The sequence below is a fragment of the Mus pahari genome, chromosome 1 (genome assembly GCF_900095145.1).
Source record: "Mus pahari chromosome 1, PAHARI_EIJ_v1.1, whole genome shotgun sequence".
NCBI classification, from domain to species: Eukaryota; Metazoa; Chordata; class Mammalia; order Rodentia; family Muridae; genus Mus; species Mus pahari.
Window position 1 is genome coordinate 135,908,691 of NC_034590.1, and position 16,387 is coordinate 135,925,077.

General features: G+C 44.6%; 1 protein-coding gene across 3 annotated transcripts in view; it reads right to left on the reverse strand.

The window, feature by feature from the left end:
* Nucleotides 1-16,387, reverse strand: part of Tjp2 (tight junction protein 2) — a 127,302-nt gene that overhangs the window by 93,828 nt on the left and 17,087 nt on the right. For 2 of the 3 annotated variants that reach the window (XM_029538183.1, XM_029538196.1), the window contains exon 2: nucleotides 2,085-2,205. The gene's annotated coding sequence lies outside the window, so the exon portion shown is untranslated. Of the gene's footprint in view, nucleotides 1-2,084; nucleotides 2,228-16,387 lie in introns of those variants that run through there. The other variant, XM_029538182.1, reaches the window with a different exon arrangement.

Consider the following 16,387-nt stretch of genomic DNA (forward strand, 5'->3'; position numbering starts at 1 on the left):
TTTTTTGTTTTTTTTTTGTTTTTTTGGTTTTTCGAGACAGGGTTTCTCTGTATAGCCCTGGCTGTCCTGGAACTCACTCTGTAGACCAGGCTAGCCTCGACCTCAGAAATCCGCCTGCCTCTGCCTCCCCAGTGCTGGGGCGTGCACCACCACCGCCCGGCTACAGCTTAAGTTTTGTTACAGCACCTTGGAAGGACCGAGACACACTCTGCCATTGCCTACATTGTCCTTCCAGTTGATTTGACTAAATTAGCAGATCCCATATAGAACTCTCAACTCTCATTTCAGAGACAGCACTTCTACAGTCTGGATAAGCAAATTCGAGACCTTTCAGAACGCCATGCAGGACATTGCAACAAACAAACCGCACTCATACCCCTGGGGACTCAATGGAGACCTACTCCCATCAAGTGTGCTTGCTGGAACTAAATATGAAATGTCTACCACAGTTCCATGCATGAAAGAGAAGGTCTCTAGATGTGAGAGACACTAGAAGCTTTAATACAATGGCTCTCAACCTCCCTAATGCCTCGACCCTTTAACACAGTTCTTCATGTTGTGGTGAACCCCCCAACCATAAAATTATTTCATTGCTACTTCGTAGCTGTAACCTTATTTCTGTTTTGAATTGTGGTGTTAATATCTGATATGCAGGATATCTGATATGTGACCCCTGTAAAAGGAGTCGTGACCCACAGTTTGAGAACCAGTGCTTTAGGAGGTATAGGCCCTGGCTGTGGGAACTTGATGGTGGGGACAAGTCCTTGTGACTGTACCTTGTCCTGTGTCCATCCCCATCTCTCCCTGCTGATGATTAAGCTCCAGGCTGACTTTGCCCTGAATCTGAGGATCACAAGCATTAGGCCTGTATCTAAGACCACATGATACAGCCTGGGCCCTGAGCAGCTAGCTACTTGTCAATCAAGAGTATGCAGTTCACACACTACTAGACTCCAGTTCCCCCACCCAGGCAGGAGATGCCCGCTAACGCAGATGGAATTATGAACTACTAAGTACATGAACAAAAATCCAACCCCATTTGGGCTAGCCACAGACAGGCCACGTCAGGGCTAAACCGTAACTAAGAATAAATACGCCCAAACATCTGTCGAAATAATACCTAATACCTTGTAAATCTTGTATAATTCATCCTTAAGAGTGAGTCAGGAAATAGGTAATACACTTAGTACTCACTAAAATCGAATATGAATTCTGTCTTTAGAAGCCAATGTATTCTTTTTTTAATTTACTCCCAAGTACCGCTCATATAACAATGATTTTTCCATCTCAATGAGGACGAGCTAAATGTGACCTACCAAAATGATCTCCAACTCCAGACACCAGGCTATGGGGTTATCAAGAATCATAAGATCTCTACCTACACAACGTGCCTCAGCCAAGAAGATACATCACCCAACCTTGGCAGGCTGCAACAGGCTAAGCCACCCTTCCTCCTCCTTCATTTTGTATGAAAAAATGGAGATTGAGCCTAGGGCCCGAACTATGTCTACAGCACAAATAGGACTTCAGCTCTTCACTCTGTAAAAAAAAAGATATTCCTGAGCCGGGCGTGGTGGCACACGCCTTTAATCCCAGCACTTGGGAGGCAGAGGCAGGTGGATTTCTGAGTTCGAGGCCAGCCTGGTCTACAAAGTGAGTTCCAGGACAGCCAGAGCTATANANANAAACCCTGTCTCAAAAANNAAAAAAAAAAAAAAAAAAAAGATATTACCAACAGGCAGGCAGTACAGGTGGGCAGTGGTGGCACACACCTTTGATCTGGCACTTGGGAGGCAGAGGCAGGCAGATCTCTGAGTTCAATGCCATTTTGGTTATACAGTAAGTTCCAGGACAGCCAGAACTAAAAACAGAGACACCGAGTGAAAACAAAATAAAACAAAACAAAACAAAACAAAAAAAACAACAAACAAAAAAGCGATTACAATCAGATTTCTTTAGAAAACACGCAAAACATTCTGGCAACCTGGAACATAGTGACCTTATCTTTATCTATGATGTGAAATAATAGATCAGATTTGGTGTGAGCCAGTGACTCGGTTACTAAGAGACAAGTCAGCAAGTACCTGGGAGAGCAGGCTGTAGGTGGACACCGGTCTGTGGCCTCCTGAGTACCTGGGCCTGGAGCTGTAGCCTGGGTGCCAGTCCCAGTCACAGGGAGAAGAGAGTAAGGCAAGGCTCCGCGCCCTGGAGAAGACAGATTGGTTAGATCTAAGTGTTCACCCTCAGCCTGATGAGCTCCTGGAGAATACACTGACGTCTGAATATCATAGCTCAGCCAGGATGGCAACAGACACAGACTTATACAGCAGGCACTATCATCCATCGCACAACACCCAACATCTATTTCTTTTTTTAAGATTTATTTACTTTATGTATGTGAGTACACTATCACTCTCTTCAGACACACCAGAAGAGGGCATCGGATCCCATTACAGATAGTTGTGAGCCAACATTTGGTTGTTGGGAATCGAATTCAGGATCTCTGGAAGAGCAATCAGTGCTCTTAACCACTGAGCCATCTCTCCAACCCTGCCCCCCAACCAAAAGAAACCCAGCATCCATGAGCATTGGTTCCCCAGCCCCACAATTCTCTCCTGCCCTCTGAGCCCAGGCAATCACCCATCTCACTTATAGTTCTAGAGAGTTATCTGATATTTTTAAAATCTTTTTCAAAAATGTATTCATTTTTGTTTCATGTATATGGGCTTCTGCTTGTCTGGGCACCACATGTATGCAGTACCTACAGGGGCCACAAGAGGGTGTGGGAGCCCCTTGAACTAGCATTACAGCAAGTTGCAAGAATCCCAGTGTTGGTGCTAGGAACTGAGCTCCGGTCCTCCGCAAAAGCAGTGTACATTCTTCACCACTGAGCTGCCTCTCCAGCCCTCAATGCCCCATTACTTCTAACAGCCAAATAGCATCCCACCATCAGGACATACCACAATCGATCTATTTATGAGAGAGATGCTGGGCTAGGCCCAACCCACCTGAGCGTAATCCTAAAGTACAAGAATTTCAGAGAATTTTCCTTCGTGGGGATGGAGGGAGGGGTGGAGGGGAAACTCAGCAGGTAAGAAAACAACTGAGAAGTAGAAAAAACTTTTTCCCCTTTAACACGGGGTCATCAATGTGTAGCCTAGCCTGGCCTCAAAGTCACAATCCTCTTCTTCCCTCCCACAGAGGGCTGGGATTACAGATGCGTCTCCCGGGCCTGATCAGAAAACTTTAATATGATAAAATGTACCTCAAATTTTGCACTTTAAAGCGAGCAATGAGAAAACACTTGGAACTACAAAGAGATTTGTATGACTTCGGTAAAACTGGCTTCTAGCTTTGAATCTATGCTCCTGACCCCCAGCATCTCAGGAGACAGGTTCTTTGTATGTCTCAATACAAAAGCATTTAACCCTACACACGCCTGCCCACCGCCATGGGGCGACTGTGCCATATCCGCGGAGGCAGTCCCGGGGAACCCTGCACTGGGAGAAAGAATGTGCTCTCTGGCCGCTTCTCGGCCCATTCTTCTGTCTGTGGCACAAAAAGGTACTGGCTGGCTATCTTCATTAACCGCTCTCCTTCCTAGACCGCCAGGCCAGAGGGGACGGGGTTGATTTTGTTTGTTCAGGCAAGAGGCCTATTTCCCCCTCCAAAGATCAGCAGGAAATGTAGGCTGAGGCTAAGCCGAGGTCATCTGAGCTTCCTACAAAGCAAGCCGCAGATCGAGCCCAGCCCATTCGTCGTTTCTATTATTACTTCCAAAGATAAATAAACGGCAAGCAAATCAAGATGTACTTGGTTACGCCTTTGGCCTGGATGTGAGGTGTTTTTTTGTTTTTTTTTCTTCCTGCAGGTATCAGTTCTAAGCAGTTTCTTCTAGTGAAACATCTTGCTTTTTAACATACTTTTCTTCTTTGTTCATCTAAACATCCTGGATTAAACTTACTTTTCTTTTTCTTTTTTCCTTTAATTTGGAGACAATCTCCTGTAGTCCAGGCTGGTCTCAAACTTTCTTTGTAACTTTTTAGAATAAATGATCCTCTTGCCTCGACACACCAGCACATCCAGTTCACGAAGAATATTGGTGGGAATTTTTACCTGTGCAGCCAACGATCTACCTTCCTACCTCTGAGTTCTTGAACAGCATTTGGGAGAGAAGGAATTAGGATAGAAAGCCAGCTGGATAATCCGAAAGTACAAGGTCTCAAGACAGACAGCAAGTGCAATGGAAAGTACATCTCTGGATGCTGCTTCCGGTGTGACCCGTGGACCAAACCCATATCAGCACCTTGCCCCTCAGCACCATCTTTGAGTGTGATGCAAATGCAGAACAACAGGTTGAAGAAGGAAGCCTGCCTGCCAAGAGTTCAAGCCCAGCTGAGGTTACACAGTAAATCTGTGTCTCAAAGAACAGGGATGGTGGAGCTGACAGGACTGTAAGGCTCCCTAGCAGATACAACCTGAATCTACATTTTAGCAGAGCGAGTAACATAGATGCTAAAGTCTACAAAATAAGACATTTGGGGGCTGGAGAGATGCTCAGTGGTTAAGCACACACTGGTTGTTCTCCCAGAGGAACTGGTTCAATTCCCAGCACCCACAGAGCAGCTAACAACTGACTGTACTTCTGCCACTGTAGGTACTGCATACACAAGTAAACCTGCTGGCAAAACACCAATACACATAAAAGTAAAATTAATTAATTAATTAATTTAAAAAAGAAATAAAGATGTTGAAGTCTGTGAAAGATGAACGAAAGAATGAAGTTAACACATTAGGGGCTGGAGAGATGGTTCAATGAATAAGAGCATGTGTTGCTCTTGTAAAGATCCTGGGTTCAATTCCCAGCACCCATATGATGGCTCACAACCACCAATAATTCCAGTCAGTAATAGGGAATTAACCTATCCTGTCCAACACCCTCTTCTGTCTCCCAAAGACACTAGGCACACATGTGGTGCAGATATATATGCAGACAAAATGCCAATACACATAAAAATTAACCAAAATCAATTAACACACAGACAAGAAATCAACCCTCTTAGGACACCCAGCAAGGGTGGACACTAAGCTTCATGTGAGATGAAAGTCTGGTCCCAGCAAAGCTGTGTGGAAATCAGGAAAACTACATCTCCTTTTGGTGAATTCAAAGCAATGAGCCCTCACTCATGGGAGGAGCATGTCGCTCCTTAGGACAATGTGGCCAGTGCATCAGGCCTGCAAGAAATGTCCTGCTCAGAAGCAAAGAGCAAAACCAGAGGGTAACTTTGTTTATGACGGACCAGTTTGCAACAAATGGTTTTGTATCACAAGATAGAAAATGGTTCTCCTTATGAGATGTACTCATCCCAGTTGCTGGGAATCTCTAAACAAACTACTAATCTGCCAGTTTAAGGGGGAACACCATCACAAGCCATCCTGGGCCAAATAGTAAAGACATGCAGCATGTGTCTGAGGACCAAGCCCTCTGTAATGATGACTTTAATGAGGCTATTTCACAATCTAACAAGTAAAGACTAAATTAGAATTCAGAAACGGAAAATATACAGACCACATGTCATAGCTTCCAGTTCCCTGACTCTGTGTTCAGAACGAGCATCCCCGATTCAGTTTTAACACAAGCCCAGACTTGTCCTCAGGGTCCAGCCTGACTCTCCAGTGGCCCCCATCACCTGGCACCTGTGTGCCACAGGAAACCGGTGACCTCCCCAGCAGAAGATCTCACCAGCTCTACAGTTCTGCTCCTCTTAGACCAAGGTCTAAGCTTCATTCAGTGTGGCCACACTCAGAGGCTCCCTCAACAATCAGTTTGGCTCAATGGTTAAGAGCAAGTACTCCTCTTTCAGACGGAAGACCCAAGTTCTGTTCCCAGCATGTATGTCAGGTGGCTCACAGCTGCCTGATTCTACAGATCCAGGGGGATACGATGCCTCTGCCCGCCAAGGGCCCCTGGAACTACATGCATATACCCCCCCCCCACACACACACACACAGACACAATATAGTTAAGGGGAAGAGGAGAATGAAGTAGTTATATTTTAATTTTTTTTAAATAAAGAGAAATAATAACTTCAGGACTGAAGCGATGGCTCAGTGGCTAAGAGCATTCACTGGCTGCTCTTCCAGAGGATCCAAGTTCAATTCCCAGCACCTACATGTGGCTCACAACTCTCTGTCACTCCAGTTCTTCTGGGAATGCAACATCTTCTGGTCTCTATGGGTACCAGGCATGCCTATGATATATAGAAATACACACAGGCAAAACACACACACATACACACACACACACACACACACGTGTGTACACACACAAATACTTTTTAAAAATTAAAGAAAATAAATTTGATAGAACTTCATTAAAAACACTTTGTGTGTGTGTGTGTGTGTGTGTGTGTGTGTGTGTGTGTGTGTGTGTGTGTGTGTTTGCGTAGCTCTGACTGTCTTGACTGTCTTGAAACTAGCTCTGCAAACCAGGCTGGCCTCAAACTCACAGAGACCCTCCTGCCTCTGTCTCCTGCTGGGATTAAAGGTGTGAGCCACCACTACTTGGCATAAAAAATAAATCTTTAAAGANAGAGAGAGAGAGAGAGAGAGAGAGAGAGAGAGAGAGAGAGAGAGAGAGAGATGCTAGGTGTGACAGTACCCACCTTATATCCCAGTACTCAGGAGGCTGAGGTCGACAGACATGTGCGAGTTTGAGGGTAGCCTGAACTGCATAGTTAGTTCTTAGACAGTCAGGCTACACAGAGGGAGCCGGTCAAAAAAAAAAAAAAAAAAAAAAAAGAAACAACAGCAACAAAAAAAAAAATCTGTTTTTCATTACAGTATGACCTCTCCACACTTTAGGAAGATAAACAGTGCGTGATATAATAATAAATAGTCATGTCTCCAAATTCGATTGCAGACCTGAATTACTGCAGGGGGGAGGGAAGCAGGGGAGAAACCTGTCTAAAAAATAGCTCCCCTTACTTTACAGACAGGAACTCTACCCCAACCAAATGTCCCGTGAGCAGCTGTAGCTGAGTCCCAGTGTGTGGCACAGTTGTGCTACGCATGGCAGGAGGTAGGTAGGCATGCTCTGGTCTTTCTCCACTTGGTGCCAGCACCAACCTTGAATTCTAACAGCCAAGAATGCCCCCAAACACAGTACAAAACGTCCCCTGGGAGTAGACAGCAAAATTCTTCTCCTCCTCCTATGCTGAAAAGCGCTGACTTTCATGACCCTAGAGATTCTCTTCAGGAAATGGAACTATAAATAATCCACTCGTGCTTCTATATTTTCTATGTCTTCCATAATGAATGTATATTGAAGCCGGTGGTTTTAATTTTTAAGGAGAAATCCCACCCACGTGGGACGGTAGCTGCTGCTGCGTAACTTACGCAACTTAAAAATAAAATTCAGGACCTTAAAATTACTGTCTATCCTGCAGGCACCTGCAGGCACCAGCTGTTCATCGTGCGGAGAAACAGGAAGGACCTTAGAAATGTTTACACTAAGACCTGTGACCCTGCAAAGAGAACTCAGCTTTCTCCAGCATGGCAAATCAGTGGGCTTGACAAAGAATGGGAGCAGCGAGACTAGTTTCAGGTCAAATATCCCTGCAGTATAGCCATACACACACACTTGTGCACACACACACACCACATACGCATACATACACACACACACACACACCACATACGCTTATACACACACACACTCACACCAGTGCTAGGAATGGCCCTCACCATTCCTTCTAGCCGAGTGTTAGAATACTGAGCCCACAACCGTCAACATACAATACACCATAGTGAAAAACATTTGCACCATACAAAGAAAGAAAGAAAGAGGGGGGGGGAGGGAGGGAGAGAGGGAGAGAGGGAGGGAGGGAAGGAGGGAGGGAAGGAGGGAGGGAGGAGGGAAAAGAAAGAGAGAGAGAGAGAGAGAGAGAGAAAGAGAGAGAGAGAGAGAGAGAGAGAGAGAGAGAGAGAGAAAGGCTGGCTATGAACACTGTCTCTATCCATAAGCATTGCTATATATGTAGACTATTTTATATTTGTTTCAAAAGTGGGACGGGGAGGTGGCTCAGCAGGTTAAAGTGTTTGCTATGCAAGCCTGGCAAATGCCAGCACCCATGAAAGGACAGTAGGGAAGAACATACTCATGAGGGTTGTCTTCTGACCTCTCCATGTGTGCTATGGCCTGGATGCTCCAAGGCACACACACTTAGGACATTAAAAGGCTAAGTAGTAAAAGAGGTCCTACCACGCCCATTACTTCATCTTCTCGGGTGTTCAGTTGTCTGCTTTAGATAGTGTGAAATCTGTTTGAGAGCACTATGTGCATCAAGGAAGAAGGAAAGCTGTCATCTCCACAAGATCTCTCTCTCTCTCTCTCTCTCTCTCTCTCTCTCTCTCTCTCTCTCTCTCTCTCTCTCTCTCTCTCTCTCTCTCTCTCTCTCCCCACACAGCCAAAACTGGTTTCCATCATTAGGAGAGAAGCCCAGGCCTCCTCTGCTTACCCAGGGTGCTGCCAAAGGTTTACATGTCTCCGGCTCTCGGGTAGAAGCTCTCTTTTGTTAAGTGGGGTGATGCCCACGGCCGCTTCCAGAATAGCTATGTATTTCTTGTATCTCATCTTGTCTCTCTCTCAGTACACAGTCCCATAAATGTTGGTCACTATTCAACTCATCGACTCAGCATTTGCTCTACTCGATGCTAATGCCCCTTCTCTCCTGTGCTCTGTGTCTCCTTGGCTGGACCTGTCCAATCATCGAGGGTAGGGGTGAGGGAAAGCCAAGCCAGGGAGGACGGAAAGAGGTCTTTCAGATCACACAACGTCAGTACTAGGTAAAGCTAAAGAGTCTGCAGAAAGAACTAACAGAAATGATCTGCAGGGATGAGGGTGGCTTTAAACACAGCATCTAACGTACACTCCCCGATTAATCCGCACGGAAATCTTTGAGGCCACTAATCCTTCACGTACTAATGGCGTAGGAGGTGACTGATCTCAGGACCTGGTAGTAATTGGTCAAAAGCCTACTTGCCTTTGGATGTATTAAAATCAGGAACAGATTTGCTCTTTCTGCAAATCCCTCCGGGAAAGCTGTGCTTTGGCAAATGAGGAAGGAATTCCATCTGCCATTTTGTAGCAATACACCTCTGCTAAGAACTGCTTGCTTGGGCCAACAGCAAAGTCTAATTAATTGCAAACAATTCTGTTTGTTTGGGTTTTTTTTTTTTATTTAAATGACTATTTTTATCTTTTTCTTTAAAAAAAAACCTAACATATTAATTTGTAAATATGATGTCATCATGGAATCTTCAGACTTTCTTTTATGATTACTAGTTTGTTTTGAGACAGGGTCTCAACTAGGTAGCCCAGGCTGGCCTCAGATTCATGGAGAGTCCTACCTAGCTCAGCTTCCTAAGTGATGAGATGACAGGCCTGTGCAGCCACATCTTGTCTATTCCTTCTTAGGATATTTTGAAATATCATAAAACTCAAGACAGGTAAACCCTGTTCAAATGAAAATATCTGGACTAGAGGTACTTAGAAACCATGTCCCTCCTCCTTTTTGTAAGACATTCCTCACTCTCTGCTCACATGGTAGAGTGGCCATCATCCAATTATGGCTCACGGTATCATGATCATGACCTGATCACCAGTCTTTTCTGAGAAGAATATGACTTTAAAAGAAGAATGCCAAGACAGGAGATGGCTCAGTAGTTAGGGACATGTGTGGTTCTTGCAGAGGACCTGGGCTTGGATCTCAGAACTCACATGGTGGCTCATGACCATCCATAATTTCAGTTCAGGGGACGTGGTGCCTTCTTGTAACTTTCATGAGTACCTGGCATGTGTGTACGCATGGTGCACACATACATAAAATCAAAACACTCATACACTTAAAAGAAAATAAATAAATCTTTAAAACAACAACAACAAAAAAGGACTGCCTACTTGCATTGGAGTCAGTAACGGAAGCTGGCGGGGGGGTGACAAGACTGTTAGCGGTCACACGCCCTACCTCATGGTAGGACAGGACGTCGAGAAAAACAACATGGAAAGAAGCATCCTTTGGGCTTCTAGATTCAGCTATGTGTAAGGCACCGGCCATTCCAGGAGATTCCCCACTAGACACGCGTTAAAGCTAGCAAGCCGACTTTCATGAACTTCCATTTCAGCTGTGTCCTGCCACTCTGAAAGAGAGAGTTCACACACTCCTCCCTCACCAGCTTCTTCAAGTTGTGAGGATTTGGGGTGTTCTTTTTCCCATTTACTATGCTATAGCAACATATAGGAACCATGTTGTCCTTGTCTAAGAAACCTACTGATAAAGGGAAAATAAAACCAGGAGGAATCACCCACTAGCAGTTCCGATCAGCACAGGTGTCTCAGCCTCCTCGACCCTTCCTCTCGTGAACTCTACTTCTATAAATGTTCTATCTGTTCAACAGCTTTTCCTAGACTTTGTCTCTCTCTCTGTCTGTCTGTCTCTCTCTCTTTTTCTGTGCGCCACCCCCCCCCCATGGCTTAAATTAGTAGTCTCTCAAATTCCTTAGAAATCAATAAGAAAACATTAAACCGTGTGTATTTTTTTCTTTTTCCTGACAGTGTGACCAAATACCTGACAAGAACCACTTTGAAAGAGAAAAGGTTAATTTTGGCCCATGGTTCAGAGGCTGGGGTCCATCTTGACAAGGGGACGTGGTGGCAGCTTGAATCAGACAGAGGGAAAGCTGGTACTCAGCTGCATTTACCCATTCTAAATTTTGCTTCAGTCAAGGACCCTAATCCATACGACAATGACAATGATGATGACTACAACGATGGCCACATTCAGGGTGACTCTTGACTCTCAGGAAACACCATCACGGACACACCCAAAGATTCGTCTGCCTAACAGAGTCAAGCTGACCACTGAAATTTTCCATTTCCACATATTATTTCCTTATTTTTTGAATGTTTATGGACTATGAAATGAAACGCTCAGTGTTAGATGTAGAATACCTCCTTTTTATTGATCAGGAAGGCCACAGAGGTCCGTCAAAGCAACATACGCGACTGCCATTTCTGTTGGTTGCCTACCATCATTAGATGGACAGACCCTCTTGCTGAAGACCCAATACATTCTGTTGCAGGACATCAAGCTGGAGCTGGTTCTGTCAGCTAGCTTTCATGGTGCTGGGGGTGATGTGCAGGCTGCTGGGGAGGCAGAGTGTGCATGAAGGTTATGGGGTGTGATGGTTTATATATGCTTGGCCCAGGGAGTGGCACTATTAGGAGGTATGGCCTTGTTGGAGTAGGTGTGTCACTGTGGGCATGGGCTTTAATACCCTAGTCCTGGCTGCCTGGAAGTCAGTATTCTGCTAGCAGCCCTCAGATGAAGGTGTAGCTCCTCCTGCACCATGCCTGCCTGGATGCTGCCATGTTCTCACCTTGATGATGATGGACTGAACCTCTGAACCTGTAAGCCAGCCCCAATTAAATGTTGTCCTTTATAAGACTTGCCTTGGTCATGATGTCTGTTCACAGCAGTAAAACCCTAAGATGTGGGTGTAACCAATTGCTTTCTGAATGATTTGAGGCATGCTCCACAATATAAATTCATGCCTAGTACTAAAAACCTACTCAAAAGTTCATGGCTCAAAAAGTTATAGGCCCTAGGGTTCAACCCAATATGTTTGTACCTGTAAACCAGTGCTGGTCCCAACTCTGGCCAGAGAAGCTTATTTTTGCATTGGGTAGAGGTCAATAAAATACTTATACCTGGTCAAAGTGTGGAGAATAAGTGATTGTTGAGTATTCAGCCTTAAATGGGACAACTGTATCAAACCCCTCCCCCACCGAGGCTCAGGGAGCGCTGAATAGGATGTGGAAAGACTGTAAGAGTCAGAGGATGGGAGGGACGTGGGGAAGTGCTGTGTCCTCTAGGCATGACATGACCTTTGCACTCCTGTCTCAGCACGGCTGCAATTACCAGGTAAGTCAAGAGTATCAGTCACCATTCCAAGAGTAGTGCTCACGTGACCCTCGGGGTACAGAGAAAAAGAAGTTAAGGTAGGAGGACCTTTGTTGGGGAGCAACAGTGTGAAGGGGGCAGCAGTGTGAATATATATATATATATTCCTCTCTCTCTCCCCACCCCCCCCCCCACAGGGTCTCACTATATACTTTTGGCTGTTCTGGAACTTAAAGACCAGGATGGCCTCGAACTCACAGAGAACTGCATGCCTCTGCCTCCCAAGTGTTGGGATTAAAGATACAGGTTGCCATGCCTGATCCATTTTTCTCCTTTTTTTTTTTTTAAAAAAAAAGGAAGAGTCTGGAAGAGTAGTCTGTGCTCTTAACCGCTGAGCCATCTCTCTAATCCCATTTTTCCCATTTTTAACGATGAGAAGATCGAGGACATACAAGATATGACTCCTAACAACTATAAAAGACCAAGCACTCACTTCACTCTGTCCAGTTAAGTAAGCAATTGGAATCATCTGACCACAACACAGAAAACAGAGCGGAAAAACAAAGAGACAACCCATTTGGTATTGAAATAGTTGATTTCCATAGCATTCTTTCCTGAGTTTTACTCCCACTGTCTGTTTTGCAAACAAGTAGCACCAGTTAGTCACAAGAACTCTTTTATGGGGTGAACTTGAATTTGGCAAGCTACATCTGCCACCCCTGGAAAAAGTTCCATTCTGCCCTCATTTAGCCACACAGGAAGATGTAATTACACTTCTGCAACAGACTTTGTTCTAACAAATTATGTTTCTAATGAGTGTGATTAAAAATTACTATGTAACCCTCCCAAATAAGAGGTCTGAGCTAACCTAACCACTGGGGGGTGAGGGGGGGGGGGAATCAAGTTGAACTTGTTACCCATGGAAGCTGTTTTACTATGGTGAATTGCCAAAATGGCTTATACAAGGCATGTTGTCAAGTGTCATTTGCTACTGGATTTTTTTTTTTTTAAGATTTTATTTATTAATTATATGTAAGTACACTGTAGCTGTCTTCAGACACTCCAGAAGAGGGAGTCAGATCTCATTAAGGATGGTTGTGAGCCACCATGTGGTTGCTGGGATTTGAACTCCGCACCTTCGGAAGAGCAGTCGGGTGCTCTTATCCCCTGAGCCATCTCTCCAGCCCTGGATTTTTTTTTTTTTTTTTTAAATCACAACATTTAACCCAGAGCTCTTACAAAATGATTCTTATCTACAATGACCTCACACAAAATTAAATTTAGATCTTTCCTTAGGAAAATTATTACACATTAGAAAATACAGTAAGGAATTGACTTTGCTCTTACAAATTAGATTATTCGGCTTTTTGATGTATTTATTCATTTCTTATACTATCATCTTTGTGTGAATCCCTTTGCAATACAGACAGTAATATAGAAAAATTTAATCTGGACAAATATCTCTTCTATATGTGATATGTTCTTTAGCATTCTGAAGGTTCTTTAGAAATATGTATTCATGAATCTAATTTCCTATTTCCTTAGAGCTATAGAAATTCTTTTTTTTTGAGAGAGAGAGAGAGAAAAAGTGAGTGTGTGTGGGGGGGGGTTGTTCTGTATAACCCCGACTATCCTAGGCTCTGTAGACCAGACTAGCCTCATAGATAACTGTGGGTTCCCAGTGCTGGGATTAAAGGTGTCTGACTTTGAGTTCTAGAAATTCTTTACACATACAACTTGTGCTTTAAAGTAACCTAAAGCAAGCAAACAAAAACCTTACTTGAAGCTCCAATGCTTCAGACTGGCTGTTGCAACTGCATAGAAGTTCACTGAGCTTGAGTTTGGGACTAACGAGTGTGTGTTTGAGTGGCCACCTTTATTTAGTTGTGTGATGTTTTTATTTGTGAATTCGTTACATTACATTACATTACATTTGTGGTCTTGGTTTTGTTTTTAAGTTTTAGTTTGTATGTTCATTTGTTTGTTGAAATAGGGTCATGCTATGTAGCCGAGGCTGACCTAGAATTCAGTATGTAGCCCAGGCTAGCTTCCAAATCCAGATAATCCTCCTGCCTTAGCTTCATAAGTGCTGGAATTACAGGTATTAGTCAATAGCTATTTAAAATTTAAAATATTATCTCATCCCCAAAAAACTTTAAGATCAAGATGTTCAAGTTCTCTCTCCAGAAGATTAAACCTGAATGTGGAGGCTGGAGAGAGGATGGTTCGGCAATTATGAGTCTTTTCTGCTCTTCTAGAGGACATGAATTTGGTTCTCTGCATCCATGTATACCTGTGGCCCCAATGCATCTCCTCGGGCATCCAAGGGCAACTGCGCAGATGCAGCATGTACACGCACATGGATACCAACATACACATAAATAAAAATAAATTAAAAAAAAAAAAAAACGGAATATACAAAATCCACACATCAGCCAACAGACCCAGGAGCATGGCTGTATGTATATCTCCAACAGCTGGGAGGCAGAGACAGCGGAGCCCCTGAAAGTTCTAGGCCTGCGCAGTCCATCCGGTGAGTGCCAGGCCAAGCCGGGACGTATGTCATGACCTGAGCCTGGTGCTCTTTTGAACTATTCCTCTGAGGAAGAGTAGGCATCCTTCCCCGGTGGGTACTTTAACCATGCCTTTGCTTTCAGAACATAAACTGAGCTGGACACGGTGGCGCACACCTTTAATCCCAGCACTCGGGAGGCAGAGGCAGGCGGATTTCTGAGTTCGAGGCCAGCCTGGTCTACAGAGTGAGCTCCAGGACAGCCAGGGCTACACAGAGAAACCCTGTCTCGAAAAACCAAAAAAAAAAAAAAAAAAAAAAAGAAGAAGAAGAAGAACATATAACTGGAAATACCCCAAACAGCCTATGTCTCTGGGTGTGGTCTGCTTTCAGGGGCCGGAAAAGCCTGAACTCAAAGTAGAAAAGTCAGGGAGTTTTTAAAAAGGGGGAGGGGGCTCAGTTCAGACTCACTCTTTCCTCCAGACGCGTCCTTAGAGGACATTCACTCCAGAGGTTCACATCTGAGCTTTCTTCTGTGCATCTTTTCTCATACAAAATCCTGATCTAAGAAATTTTCCTTGTGATGTGGTACTTAATTTTCAGGTGTAGTGGCGCATACCTTTAGTGCCAGGACTATAGGAAGCAAATACAGTCGGATTTCTGAGTTCGAGGCCAGCCTAGTCTACACAGTGGGCTCCAGGACAGCCAGGGACAGAGAAACCCTGTATAGGGTTCGAAACTCCCTCCCCCTCCTCACTAAAAAAGAGAATTTTCCTCTAAGCTTGGTATGGAAACACCATTATACAATCAGCTGCTCCTTATGGTCCCAGTTACTCAGGAGGCTGAGGCAGGAGGACCACTTGAGCCCAGGAGTTGAAGACCAGCCCTGGGCAGGTGAAAGGAAACTGAAGAAGACATATAAGGGCTGAGAATCCTGCAGATGGACTGGCTGAGACAGAATGTAGCAAGTTAAGAGCCAGAATTATAACAGACATTTACTTCCAACCTCTATGTCTGACCTAATGTCTTTGTAACTACTAGAAGAAAAATTTCCGAACTTATTGTTACATTTAGCAGAGCTCTGGCTTCCTTCTGCTAGAACCCACCCACTGGTCCCAGAGGTGTTTACTAAACACATTGCTTTATGACTTTCTTGTTTAGTGACTATAAAAACCCATGTGATCTCTCTCTCTCTCTCCCTCTCTCCCTCCCTCCCCACCTCTGTCTCAGTGGAATGCATTATTCAGAACAAACCAAATCTGTGTTCCTTGCCCTTGGTCATATTGGTTCCAAATAAACTGTCTATGGTGGTTTGAATATCCTTGGTCCAGGGAGCGGCACTATTAGGAGGCGTGGCTCTGTTGGAGTAGGTGTGGCCTTGTTGGAGGAAGTGTCACTGTGGGAGTGGGATTTGGAACCCTCCTCCTAGCTACCTGGAAATCAGTCTTGCCCTAGCAACCTCCAGATGAAAATGTAAAACTCTCAACTCCTGCACCATGCCTGCCTGGATGCTGCCATGCTCCCACCTTGATGATAATGGACTGAACCTCTGATCCTGTAAGCCAGCCCCAGTTAAATGTTGTCCTTATAGGAGTTGCCTTGGTCATGATATCTGTTCACAGAAGTAAAACCCTAAGACACTATCCTTTAGTCCTTTTGGAGCAAGAATTGTAGTTGTTTATTACAGAAACCCAGCAAGACCTGGCCTCAAAAGCCAAATCTACTTCAGTCAGACTTGGTTCAAGTTTGTAATTCCAACACTCAGTGACTGAGGTAAGAAGACCTCTATGGGGACTAGGCTGACAAATACCCTAAGTCCAAAAGGGAGGTAGAGGGAGGGAAGGGGGGAGAAAGAGAGAGGGGGCGGAAGAGGGAGAGGGGGAGAGAGAGGGAGAAGGGAGAGAGAGAGGGA